Source organism: Pelodiscus sinensis, chromosome 4 (assembly GCF_052426305.1).
Source record: "Pelodiscus sinensis isolate ZL-2025 chromosome 4, ASM5242630v1, whole genome shotgun sequence".
Lineage (NCBI taxonomy): Eukaryota > Metazoa > Chordata > Testudines > Trionychidae > Pelodiscus > Pelodiscus sinensis.
The window spans coordinates 96,782,905-96,796,893 of record NC_143055.1 but is presented as its reverse complement, the minus strand read 5'-3'; the positions used below and the strand labels follow the sequence as shown (position 1 = coordinate 96,796,893).

General features: G+C 42.1%; 1 long non-coding RNA gene across 2 annotated transcripts; it reads left to right on the top strand.

Annotated features, from left to right (window-relative positions):
- The first annotated feature begins 5,878 nt into the window (after positions 1-5,878).
- LOC112547235 (uncharacterized) lies at positions 5,879-13,013 on the top strand. Of its 2 annotated transcripts, XR_016349470.1 has the most exons (5): positions 5,879-6,213; positions 7,731-7,869; positions 8,866-11,434; positions 11,954-12,191; positions 12,662-13,013. It is a non-coding gene; the product is annotated as an uncharacterized LOC112547235 (long non-coding RNA). The 2 variants fall into 2 exon arrangements; XR_016349469.1 differs by having other exon boundaries at positions 7,731-11,434.
- The last annotated feature ends 976 nt before the right edge of the window (positions 13,014-13,989 follow it).

The window sequence follows — 13,989 nt, the reverse complement described above, 5'->3', positions numbered from 1 at the left end:
GGGGTGGAAGCTCTCCTGAAGCCCCTTGATTGACCCCCCCTCCGGATGGCAGCGTGCGGAAGGTGCAGCCGGGCTGATGGCCGAGTGCTGTGATGTGCCGAGTGTGGGCACTCAGGGCACTCCAAGCCAGGACTGCTTTGCAAGCGGGGAACCTCTGAGAACTGTCTGTCCGGGGTGGGGGTCGGGTCCCTTTAAGCACAGCCCTCGGCTAGCCTGATACAGCAGCTCCACACTCTAAGTCCTAATCTGATGCCTTGCCGGCACTGCTTCTGGCCATCCTTAACCTCAATTCAGGGTCCACTCAATGTGGACATGCTAGTTCGAATTAGCAAAACGCTAATTCGAACTACTTCTTTAGTCTAGATGCACTAGTTCAAATTAGCTTAGTTCGAATTAAGTTAGTTCAAATTAGCGCTGTAGTGTAGACATACCCTAAGTGTCTACAAGTACAGGGTTCTTAAGACTTGTGAAAAGGGCAGCCAGCCAAATGGCAAATTTATGGATTTGATCTTACCCTCCACAGCTAGGACTAAGAATGCCATTATCTTCTGTCAGTGACTACAGAACAGTAAAAGCAAGGCACTTGGTATATTTTATATGAGATGAGATACTGCTCAACATATTCAAATAGGACAGGGATCACCAAACTCTGCAGTAGAGCCCTAGCATGGAGGGTATGTCTACACTTGCAACCTAATTCGAAATAGGGCTGCAAATGTAGGCATTCAAAATTGCAAATCAAGCTCGGGATCTAAATATCCCGTGCTTGATTTGCATGTTCCCGGCTGGACGCCACTTTTTTTTTTTAAATTGACAAGACCGGAATAACACGCGGCAGTGAAACAGGCATTCGAAATAAAGCCCTAGTTTGAAATACCTGTTATTCCTCCTGCAATGAGGTTTAACAGGTATTTTGAACTAGGGCTTTATTTCAAACGCCGGTTTCACTGCTGCGTTTAGACGCGGGCAGTTATTCTGGGCTTGTCAATTTCAAAAAATGGCGCCCAGCCAGGAACATGCAAATCAAGCACGGGATATTTAGATCCCGGGCTTGATTTGCAATTTCGAATGCCTACATTTGCAGCCCTATTTCGAATTAGCATACCCGGAGAGACTTACATTAAATAGCTAAATATTTGACCAAACCCTTTGCAATGAGACTAAGGGCACATCTAAACTATGGGGTTTTTTTGAAAGAGGATATGCAAATTCAATGGAAATTTGCATATCTTCTTCTGATCTCACTTTTAAAAGAGGATATTTAGAAAGTAAAAGTAGTCTGGATGCATTTTTTTGGAAAAAAACTTCCTTTTTCAAAAAAACCTGATCTTTAAAAAAGGAGGTTTACGTGGTTTTTTTTTTAAAGGGTGTGTTTTGTTTAAAACCCCATGTCCAGACTACTTTCACTTTTGAAAGATCCTCTTTTGAAAGTGAGATTGGAAGAAGATATGCAAATTTCCTCTTTCAAAAATTCTACATAGTCTATACATAGCTATCGAATTCACAGTCTAATATAAGAAAATTAAATGTAACCTCTTCATCCATCCAATACATTTTACAGTAGCTTAAATCTCCTAGCAATGATGATCAGAAAAATTAGTAAATAATTAAAATAAAATAAAATTTCCAAGTTATACTTAGCAACTGCCTCTCCTTGACAGCCTCAGAGCTCCAGTTCAGAATCAGATCATTCTCCTTGATTTGAAGGGTTTTGCTCATGGAAAGAGAAGAGGTATCATATAATTTATACTACCAGTCACAGCTAACAGGTTACGTTTTGAACATTGATTATCAAATTCTCGTACAACTCTTTGTTGGAAATCTTCAGGTTTGAAAAAGAAATCACAATTTCAATTAAATTGGATTAATGAATAAAATAGAATAAAATAAAATGTTGATCCATTTTTGGACATGCCACACATAAATGTAGAAGCCACATTTATTGAGGGAATTATTCATCAAGGCCTTCCCTAATGCCTATTGAAGTCAGTGGGAGTCATTGGCTTTAACAGATGTTGGATCAGGCACTAATTAACCTAATTCTGTGGCATGCTCTGCTGCTGGCAGCAGCACTAAGAACTTATCATGGTCTTCATCTCATCCCCATGGTAACCAACCATGCCAAAAAGTCCTAGTGCAACTGACTTAATGAAATATGCTGACTGAATTATGGAGCAACATTGATTAAAGCTTTGAAGGAAGTCATTAAAGTGATTCTTCAAATTAGGGGGCTAAATACTGCATATGTAGTTGACAAGTTCTGGGAATAATGAGACAGAAGCAACAGAGAAGAAGATACCCCTGAGCTATACAGGGGGTAAATTTCCTCTATTACCAGGAAACGCTTTGCTTTTAGTTTACTTTCCTGTATCAAGAGGACCTTCAGTACCTCAGAAAGAAAGCCCTCTTTAAGGAAAAAGCCTTTAAGAACAAGATCAAGCGCTAAAACCAGTCTCTCTTGTGTTTCCCTTTCTTGGATTGATTGATTTATTCATCCATGCCAGTTAATAAGCCTCCATCTTTTTTTATCCTTAGGTAGCTGGAGCCGAGGTCATGGTTGCCCAGCAGTCCCAGGTCCGCTAACTCCACCAGCAGAAAAGGACTATAAATTCTTGCCCAAATGATTTTCCCCTAATGTAGGCAAGTTTCTGTAATTAATTCTGTACTAGATCTGCAGGAGACACTGATGCAAGGAACATTCCATGTTTGGATATGGTAGGAGGTTTTTAAACCTTGGTTATTCCCATCTGCCTCTATACCTCCTGGGGCAACAGAGGCCAGATTGGTTCTGCAATCCCCCCCACTGTAGGAGAGATGAAAGAGTGACATAATACCAAACAAATGCAGTCCTGCTGCAGGAATGGATTCCTCCCCTTGCTTTGTTATTTATAGAATTTTCACTATGCTCCATCATGTTTTTCAACTTGATTGTAGTTTCTTTTTTGTTTGTTCTTCATTTCTAAAGTTGATAGTTTTAAAATTTCAAAAATGTCGCAACAAATGTTGCAAAAGCTTCTTTAGAGCTCAGTTCTTTCCAGTTGGTAAACTTTAATATTTAAATCCTTGTTCCAAGAGAAATTAAACTTTGAACTTCAAAGGCATTGCCACTGTGAATAATTCACCTCTTGATCCACTAAGTAAATGCAGAAGGGATACTTTTTAGAAATCTTGTGTTGGTACTTATCAGATCCCCTGTTGGAAAATGAATATGAAAATCACACTTCCATCCTTTTTTAATATATACTGCGTGCAGTGCTAAGATGAATATTGTAAAATATAACAAATAAGAGAAAAAGGAAGAAGAATAAACTCCAAAATTATTTGAGGGTCATCTTATGCTTTTAGGAAGTTGCCCAAAAATATAGATAAATTTCCTAGTCTAGAGTGATCTAAGTTAGCTTGTGGATACTAAAAAGCAGCAAAATACTAGTAGTTTAAAGCTTTTTGATGTGGTTCATATAACTCGCTTCAATATGCTGAACATAGTGCAGAGAGAGAGAGCCAATGTCCTTGGAACTGACAACATTTCAGCATCAACAAATACTTTATTGTCCTCCTTCCCAGAGAAACTAGAAGCAGTGGTGACCTTAAAGCATTCTCTTTGGAAACTGAAAACTACTTTGCAATAATAATTATTCCTTGAGTTCAAAAGATTAAGCCTTACCCAGAAAGAAATAAAATGATTACAAATTCACATAACAGCTGGTTGAAATTGAATGAAGATGTCAATTATGCAGATAAGGAGAAAGGAATGGTGGTCTAAAAGTTTCAAAGAAAAATCAATGTATAGCTGTGTTTGGGTTTTTGCAAAAATAGATCTGCACTGCTAGATGATCTGCCCACTTAATGTTTCCCTTTTTTCTGTTTTTTCCTTCTTAAATGCTTTCAGTTCCATGCATAACCATAGGCTTTTCTGTGAGAATAGAAAGTTTGTGTGAAATAGTCCCCTCCCACTACCTTTTCACTGTGCCCCAAAGCCAGAACTAAGAACATTACTGATCCTTTTTCTCTTTCACAGCCAAACTGTTGTTCACACACTGTTCAGTGTGCTGTGCTTACTTTACCAGTGTCTCACGCACCATCCTTCTCTGTGGTAAAGGAAAAGCTTATTTACTTTGTTACATAAAACAACTGCTTGCTGTGCTACAATTAGAAATAGTCAGTGTTTGCATTTAATGGGTACAAAACTTGGCTTTAAAACTCTGGAATCGACAGAATTTTGAAGGAAAAGAGCAATCTGCCTGACTCTGAAGAACTAAATGAAAAATAGATTTTTGCTAAGGCAGAAATAATGTTTGATAATTGGCAACCATGCATATGCAATGAATATTTTTTCAATTATATTTTAAATTAGCATTATGTTTATTACAAGTGTTTCTGGCTCCTGCTACTATTGGAAAAAGTACTAATGTCATGAATATTACAAATTATTAATGTGCATACATCGAAGATTAAACTCTGTACAGAAAGAGAGAAAGCTATCCTGTATAGTAATTGCTCCTATGCAATTATCATAGAATCATAGAATAATAGGACTGGAAGGGACCTCGAGAGGTCATCGAGTCCAGCCCCCCGACCTCAAGGCAGGATCAAGCTCCGTCTACACCATCCCTGACAGATGTCTATCTAACCTGTTCTTAAATATCTCCAGAGAGGGAGATTCCACCACCTCCCTTGGCAATTTATTCCAATATTTGACCACCCTGACAGTTAGGAATTTTTTCCTAATGTCCAATCTAAACCTCCCCTGCTGCACTTTAAGCCCATTACTCCTTGTCCTGTCCTCAGAAACCAAGAGGAACAAATTTTCTCCTTCCTCCTTGTGACACCCTTTTAGATATTTGAAAACCGCTATCATGTCCCCCCTTAATCTTCTTTTTTCCAAACTAAACAAGCCCAGTTCATGAAGCCTGGCTTCATAGGTCATGTTCTCTAGACCTTTAATCATTCTTGTCGCTCTTCTCTGTACCCTTTCCAATTTCTCCACATCTTTCTTGAAATGTGGCGCCCAGAACTGGACACAGTACTCCAGCTGAGGCCTAACTAGTGCAGAGTAGAGCGGCAGAATGACTTCACGAGTTTTGCTTACAACACACCTGTTGATACAACCTAGAATCATATTTGCTTTTTTTGCAACAGCATCACACTGTTGACTCATATTCAACTTGTGGTCCACTATGACCCCTAGATCCCTTTCCGCCATGCTCCTTCCTAGACAGTCGCTTCCCATCTTGTATGTATGGAACTGATTGTTCCTTCCTAAGTGGAGCACTTTGCATTTCTCTTTATTAAACCTCATCCTGTTTACCTCTGACCATTTCTCTAACTTGCTAAAGTCATTTTGAATTATGTCCCTATCCTCCAAAGAAGTCGCAACCCCACCCAGTTTGGTGTCATCTGCAAACTTAATAAGCGTACTCTCTATCCCACTCTCTATTATGAAGGGAGTTGTGTGGGTGAAAGCCCTTCCTTTTATTGGGATGGGCTGCCTGAGGTTTGTTTGTACAATAGAACTTCTGCACAAAAGAAGGGTTAATAGCCAGGCCACCTTTTAAGACTACATGGTCCTGAGTGAGCAGTTTTACATTAGGTTTCTAGGGGTAAGCAGGGAAAATGAAGATTGTGTTAATCAGTCTGTGACGGGCTGCCAATGGCCCGCACGCTGGACAGCCAGGACCGCCGGGCAATGAGCGGGGCCACGGGTCGAACACCCTCGCGCCCCGGGGCTGCCGGAGAATGATGGCGGGGCCAGAACCTGCCACTGTGCCTGCACCTTAGGGAGGCCGCAGGCCCCTCCCACAGCGTGGTGCAAGGCGGGGCTGGCGCCGTAAGTGGCAGCGGGGACGTGGCCGGGGAAGCCGCCATGTCACCGGGGGGGGCGGGACCTTCAGACCACGTCAGAACCGGCGGGCCCTTTCAAAAGTACCCGCCGGCATAGAGGAGGAGGGCAACCTCCTCCATAGCAAGTAGAGGAGGACCGGGGCAAAGGACAGACCGGGTGCATACCCGAGACCGGCAGGTGGCCCGGCCCCAGCCCAGGGGCCCCTGGGACGGCCCCCGCAGCCGGCGGACGGCCAGCCCAGGACGTGAGGTCGAGCAGGACAACCCTTGCCGTCCACGAAGGGAGCGACTTGGCCGGGACAAGGCAAGAGGGAATGGATTTCCAGGAGAACCATCCGCGGAGTGCCCCAAGCACTGAGCAGCAAACTCCCGGTAGGCACAGGGGCTAGCAGGCGGGCCCCGGGGTCGAGAGATAGGGAGGAAGCAGCCCGGGGTGGGGTCCTTGTGTTGCCCGTGGGCAGCCGTGTTACGGGAGTGACCCACACATCAGCCGTGCAGGGGCGATGGTGAGCCCCTGCACTTAGGGCCCCGTGCTGGGACCCAGAGAGAGGGCGGGCCCAGGTCCCCTTCCCACTACCTCTTTACCTCACAACCCCCTCCATCTCGGAACGCACGCAAACGTGTTGTTGCACCAGCCAGATGCCCAGGAGAGGGCTGGCCAGGCTAGCCTCTCGGAGGGGCCAAACTTAGGGCACAGGGCCCCCCGGCTAAGCCAGGACATAGATGGCGGGTCCGCTGAATCCCCCCCTCCCTGTATTCCACAGAGAGGGGGTGATCACACCCACCTACTGGTCCCGGGACCAGGAATATTGGTTAGGGACCTGACCAGGGTATGAAGGAGTTCACTGAGCCCCCCTACCTGACCAGTAGGCGGTGATTTGTCCACACAGTCCAAGAGAGACAAGCGTAAAAGAGCAGCTTCCAAGCCTTCACTGAGGTTTCTGCAAGAAAGGAATTGGCATTATTGGTGGTACACCAATCCTATTTACATGGAACCACAAATATACAACTGTACATATGAGTTATGCTAGAAAATATTTAACTCTCCAATATCTCAAAGAGGAAGTTGACCTGCAAAATCCCAAAATTTACTACTTCACCATTTTTAATGAAGTGTTGGTGTTACAGAGGATGTATATCATGGAGCTGCTGTTGCTCAGAAACCCCTGTCAGAGGGCCACATTTACAGTATGGAAGCATTCACAGAGACAGGAGGTAACACAAGACTCTCCTGATATTTAGAACATTTTCTTTATAAAATTTGCAACAGAGAAATATTGAACAACATTCCTATCACAACTTCAGTACAGAAAGAAAGATGGCTTAGCAACCAGATGCTGGACTGTCTAATCTCCTCATTATATGGGGAAAGTTTTTTTAAGGCCTCACAGGGTGAAGCCTCTACACTTATTCTCAATATTCCCAATCTTGTGTGATTTCACCCAGTTTTGCCTGATGTCTTGGATTTCCCATCATTCTCATTGGAAACTAGGGGGCAGGTTCACAGACTGGGGTCCTTCAAAACCTCCTTTTGAATCTCACCTTACATCAGACCCAACTCTTAGTTTCTGCCTTTCTTTAAATTCAGTCCTGTGGTATATATCATTGTAACAGACCCTAGGCCTTGCTGTATTCCAACCACACCCAGTTTCTTTAAATACTCAGACTAGCTGATGTCTTGCATTTGGCTGATCTTCAAACCATCAGTATGTGAATGGTCTTTCACAATCTGATACAGATATTAACTGTCATGGCTGCTCTCATGACTACTACAGTTGCTGTTCTGGAGTGGCAGTTGACAGCTTTATCGTGCCTTGTCTCTAAGGTTTTTATTCTCCCAGTTTTACTTATCACTCAGCAAATGACAGCTTGTCTGTTTTTTCTCTCAGATTAACTTTCCGGATTTATTTATGCTACTGCAGCCAATTCTTGAAAAGCCTGTTCCTAGAGCTGAAAGAAACATCTACACTAGGAACTAGTGAAGGAGAGTAAGCACTCAAGCCCGAATGTGTAAGACATATAGAAGAGGTACTTGTTTACTAACACTTCAACCTGCCTCCTATTAATTCTCCTTTCTTTTGTGTTCTTCATTCATTTAAGTCACATGGAAAATGGCTGCCATAATATGGGTCTAAATATGAGAAGCTGGATATTAGGAAAAACTATTTCACTAGAAGGGTGGTGAAGCACTGGAATGGGTTACCTAGGTAGGTGGCGGAATCTCCATCTTTAGAAGTTTTTAAGTCCCGGCTTAACAAAGCTCCGGCTGGGTTGATTTAGTTGGGATCAGTCCTGCTTTTAGCAAGGGGTTGGATTCAGTGACCTCCTGAGGTCTCTTCCACACCTATCATTCTAAGTGCAGAGTGCTGAAATCAGGTAATTTTATCAAATGAAACACCACTGCAGCAAATCTTCCCGCATATGAGAATATGAAGCATATTGGCCTTCATCAGACTAAATGTAGTTAAAGATGCACCTGCCAGTAGGCCATCTGGGAGAGTAGCAAAGCTGTGCATAAGGAAAATGTCTTATCTGGAAGAGAGCAGAGAAAGTTTCCTCCCTGTCATTTGTATTCTGGATCTTTCATGTGTTCAGGCCCAGCAACAGGGGGGCAAAGAGGGCAACTGTTCTGGGGGCCAGTGATTTAAAAGGGCTTGGTGCTTTTGGCCACTGCTACTGCAACTGCCCTTTAAATTGCTGACAGAGCCCCAGGTGGCATGTTTCCAGAAGCACTGAAGGTTTGGTGTGGGGGGGAGGATAGCTCCCAGCCCTGCTCCTTCTGTTGAGGCCACACCTCTTCAGGGAGCCTGGCAAGTCTGCCATCTGTTGGAAGTATTGTGTCACCATTATCTCTGACCCACTCTACAATTAATGTAGCAAAATTAAAATGTTGACTCTGGGTCATCTGAAATGAGTAACAGTAAGTTTACACTGGACTGATGCTACTATTTGTATATAAACTACATTATTTTTCTTTTTCTGTCTGTGCACCATGCATTCCTGATTCCACATTGTAATCACTAGACTTTCCAAGTTTCTCCATCAGCCAACATCCCCCACTGAGTGAGTAATGTTTTGCATTAACTCTACCAAATAGTAAATATGATAAAGAAAATAAGCACCGGTAAGTTAGCCTGCTAATGCAGCTAAACCACTAATGTTATTTTGGAACAGTTTTGGATTTCAGAGCTGTGTACATTGTTAGAGAGCAAGCCACATTCTGTTGTTGCAACCATTATTCTTGGTCACCAGATACTACATGTTGGTAATTTTTGAACTTTACTGTACTCCATCTAACAGTATTTCTACTCTTAAAGTTTAGCCTTGGCTATTTCTATCACATATGGAGCATTGAAAATGTATTCATTTTTTATTTTTTTTAAATCCTGTTTTAAGAATTCATATTATTGAGGTGATGGCTTTTATGCCACGAAAGTTGTGTTTCCATTATTATAAGTATAGACAGGGATGAACTAAAAACATTTGCATAAAATAATATTACATGAACTTTCATCCAAAAGTTAAACCGCTTTGAACTAAAATCATGTCAGGAGCAAAGGAGGACAGACAGCAGTTGGCTCATCAGTGTTTTTCAAAGAATATGAAATGCAGGCTTTCTGCAGAGTGTAGTGAACTGTGAACCAGAGAAGCTGAAGAGAATTAGATTTTAATAGGGCAGACATCCAGAGAAAATGGTAAATATAAGACATTTTGATGAGATAGTACCATTGTATGTATGAGTACCAGAACATGCAGGTGGCATAGTGATGGTTGGGGAAGGTCTGGAAGTTTGAGAGGATTAAAGCGGGTTTTGGGGATGGTATCAAAGGCTATGTCTAGACTGCAGAGTTTTTCCAAGGAATGCGTCTGCTTTTCCAGAAGAAAATTTCAGAAAAGTAGATGTGTTTTTTCAGCATCCCTGGATGGGCTAAATGTCGGAAAAGCCTCTTCCGAAAAGAGAATCGGGAAAAGATATGCAAATTGCATATCTTTTCCCGATAGAACTGTATAGTTTAGACACAGCCAAAATAATATCTATCTATCTATCTATCTATCTATCTATCTATCTATCTATCTATCTATCTATCTATCTATCTATCTATCTATCTATCGTTAAAAGTTTAACTTCCTGTATTTTGTGGAACCAGTAAAACACATTGTGCACTAAAAATTGCTTTCTCCGGATGCTGCTCTTTACATTAGTTTTTAAGAAATATCAGGAAGCTTCCTGGACCAGCTGTCCCTTGTGCACAGTAAATTGGGGTGACTGCCCTGGGTCCTGCACTTTGGGGAGGGGGGCACACTTCAGGGCTGGAGTACTGATTGATAGCCACTGGCAATTATACTATCAGAACCTCTCCCTCCTCCCAATACCTCCTGAACAATGGCAGGAGCCTTGGATGGAGCTACTGAGGAGCCCCTCTTCCAGCAGATTAAACTTGGCACCTATGTCTGGGGCACTGAACACCCCTAGGGATGGCTTTTTCCAATGATGGGGAGTAAAAGGAGCAGTTGGCCTGGGACATGGAGATTTAAAGGGGCCTGGGTCTCTGGGACCTTTAAATCACCTCTGGATCCCCATGTGGCACAGTCCAGGAGGCATTGAGTGCTGTCCAGGGAGGAGGCTATCTCCTACCCTCTTCTCTTTTGCTTGAGGCCCCCTCCTTCCAGGAGGCCCAGAGCCAAGCCTTCCCCTAAATTGTCTAGGGCCCAGAGAAGTCTGTTGCCAACCCTGCTCCTGGGAATATGGAAAGGGAGCACAAAAATCCATTTAAAATTAGAAACACTGATTTGGTCATGGTGGAGCCTATTGTATATCAAGGATCTATTTGTGGTCATACAGAAGAAAGTGGTAACTAGAGAGGAAAGCAGGATTGGGAAATGGAACATTGGAAGGTAGAAGATATGGGACATGGTGAAGAGGGGAGAGAGTTACTGGAACTAGTGAAATACTCTGAATAAATGTCCAGGAAGGTGCTTCTCTGAATTTATTTAACACACTTTCCACCACTAAACAATATGCTATAAAAATTAGCTATAGAGTTGCAACCTGTGGGAAGACATCTCAATTCAGGAAGGATTTTTTGTTTCCAAATTTGAAAAAAGGAAAAGTCAATTTTAAAAAGCTAACATTTGCCAAGTCTGGAATAGGAAGGAGCTCTCATCTGCCTTTATGCTTGTAATTAACAATTACAATTTTCCCCATTTTTTACTTCTCGAATTAAGCAAAGAACTGCATGAGTACTTGTTGAAAATTATTTGTGAAGTCTCTGTTTCTAAAGAGCTTTTCTATAGTATGCAACTGTAAATCTTGGCCAAAAATGTTTCTGCAACTTTTCGCAATTCTTTCTATTGAACAAGTAGAATCCAGATCTATGACTTTTTGTAGCAGTCACAACGCAGAATGTTGCAAGCATTGTTTATTTGTTGAGCTAAGCACTAAACAATGAGTTCTAATGTATAAAGGCGCGTGTGTGTGTATGCACATATTGTTATAAATTAATTCATATTTGATGAAAAAAAGTAGGTATTTTCTGGAGTTGCAGCTGATTCACACTGGAGGTGTTGAAGGAAAAGAAGTGAGCTTCGTAAGGTGAGGTGTAAAATTACCTTCAGTGAAATATTCTCTTTTTAAATTGCCTAAATTGAGGATAGCAATGTTCTATCACCTTCACTCTACAGACCAGCTGGCGTTAAAGTGTTCACCAGTACAAGTCATTTAAATGATGTGAAGGCTGAAAATGCTTTAGAAGTTAGATCCAAGAAAAGAACATATAAATAATTTGCTTCATCCAAATACAATCAATTATATTGATGACTGTCTCTCCTTTATTTTTATCATGGGCTTTGTAGCAATCATTTACTTATTGAAATATTAATGAATATTAATATGGCATATGGCCACCTGCCATATTTGATATTCTTGCCACCTTCTGTAAACAGCATGTTACCCCACCTTCTGTAAACAGAATGCTGATTACAAGCAATGTGATATAATGTTCTACTTTCACAGATCAAATTCTCAATGATTTAAGACACTGTTAGAACTTTAATTTACTTACTGACACTTTTATGAACTCTGGGACAAATCCTTTGATATACTGATTTCCAGGTACCTTCAATTTCTACTGATCTAGGTGAGCCCAGGTTTCATAAGGCTAATAAAGCAGCCCTAAGAACAACAGTCGGAGTTGCAGTTCTTGGTTGCCAGTGGCGCATATGAGGAAAGGAGCAGTGCAAGCTACCTCACACACCTCTGTCTATGTACCTTTCTACAATGTAAGAGGACCATGTGCAGAAAGAATAGCAAATATGATAGGTGATCAGCTTGGTTAACAGAGAAATCTTTGGTAAGCTTAAACATAAAAAGGAAGATTAAAAATGAAAAATGAAAACTTGGGCAGATGAGTAGGGAGGAGCATGCAAACATTTCTCAAGCATGCAGAGTTGTAATCAGGAAGGCCTGCATGCAATTGGAATCATGGCTTATAAGGGATGTGAAGGATAACAAGAAAGGTTTCTATAGGCATGTTAGCAACAAGAAGGAAGTTAAGTAAAGTGTGCGACCCTTACTGAATGGGAAAGGTAACCTAATGACAGGTGATGTGAAAAAAGCTGACATAGTCAATGCTTTTTTGCCTCGATCTTTACAAAGTTAGCTCCCAAACTGCTACATGGGGTAGTATGGGGAGGAAGTGAGCATCTCTCGATAGTGAAAGAAGAGATTAAGTTCTATTTAGAAAAACTGGACATGCACAAGAATATGGGCTAGATCCAATGCATCCGAGGGTGCTGAGAGAGTTGGCTGATGTAATTGCAGAGCTATTGGCCATTGTCTTTGAAAACTCTTGGTGATTGGGGGAGATCCCAGACAACTAAAAAAAGGCAAATACGGTGCCCGTCTTCAAGACGAGGAAGAAAAGGAGCTCCAGAGAACTATAAACTAGTCAGCCTCATCTCAATCCCTGGAAAAATCATGGAGAGGATACCCAAGGAATCAATTTTGAAGCATTTGGAAGAGGGGAAAGTGATCAGGAATAGTCAACATGGATTCACCAAGGGCAAGTCATGCCTGACAAACCAGATTGTCTTCCGTGGATATGGAGATGATGATACAACCGGATCTGTGGATATGGGAACAGTGGTGAATGTGATATATTGTTGACATTAATAAAGTACATATTTTGATAGTATTCTTTTCTGGCAAATTAAACAATATGGTCTAGAACAATGGACTCTAAGCTAGGAAAGCTGTATCAAGCAGAGTACTCCAGGGGTCACTCCTGGTGCTGGTTTTGTTCAACATCTTCATTAATGATCTAGATGAGTGTTCGTTTACACTCCCCTGGATTCTCTCCAATTTGTCCACAACCTATCTGTAGTAGGGGATGGGGGCAGGGGGGGAGGGGAGAGGCAAAGCTGGATGCAATCACCCTCATCAAGTTCACGAATGGGGTTGGGGTCCAGAATGACCTAAACAAATTGGAGAATTGGGCCATAAGAAATCTAATGAGATTCAACAAGGACAAGTGCAGAGTCCAACACTTAGGACAGAAGAATCCCAGGCACTGCTACAGGCTGGGAACTGACTGGCTAGGCAGCAGTCATGCAGAAAAGGACATGAGGATTACAATAGATGAGAAGCTAAATATGATTCAACACTGTCCTTGTTGCCAAGAAGGCTAATGGCATATTGGGCTTCATTAGTAGGAACATTGCTTGCAGATCAAGGGAAGTTATCATTCCACTGTATTTAGCATTGGTGAGGCCACATCTGGAGAATTGCATCCAGTTTTGCCCTTCCCTCCCTACTACAGATAGGATTTGGACAAATTGGAGAGAGTCCAGCGGAGGACAATGTAAATGATTAGGTTGCTGGAGCACATAACTTCTAAGGAGAGGCTGAGGGAATTGGGCTCATTTAGTCTTAAGAAGAGAAGGGGGATTTGATAGTAGCCTTCAACTATCTGATAGAAGAGTTCCATAGATGATGGAGCCAGATGATTTTCAGTAGTGGCAGCTGACAGAACAAGAAGCGATGGTCTTAAGCTGCAGTGTGGGAGATCTGGGTTAGATATTATGAACAACTTTTTCACTAGGAAGGTGGTGAAGCACTTCAATGGTTTACCTAAGAAAGTTCACAAAGTC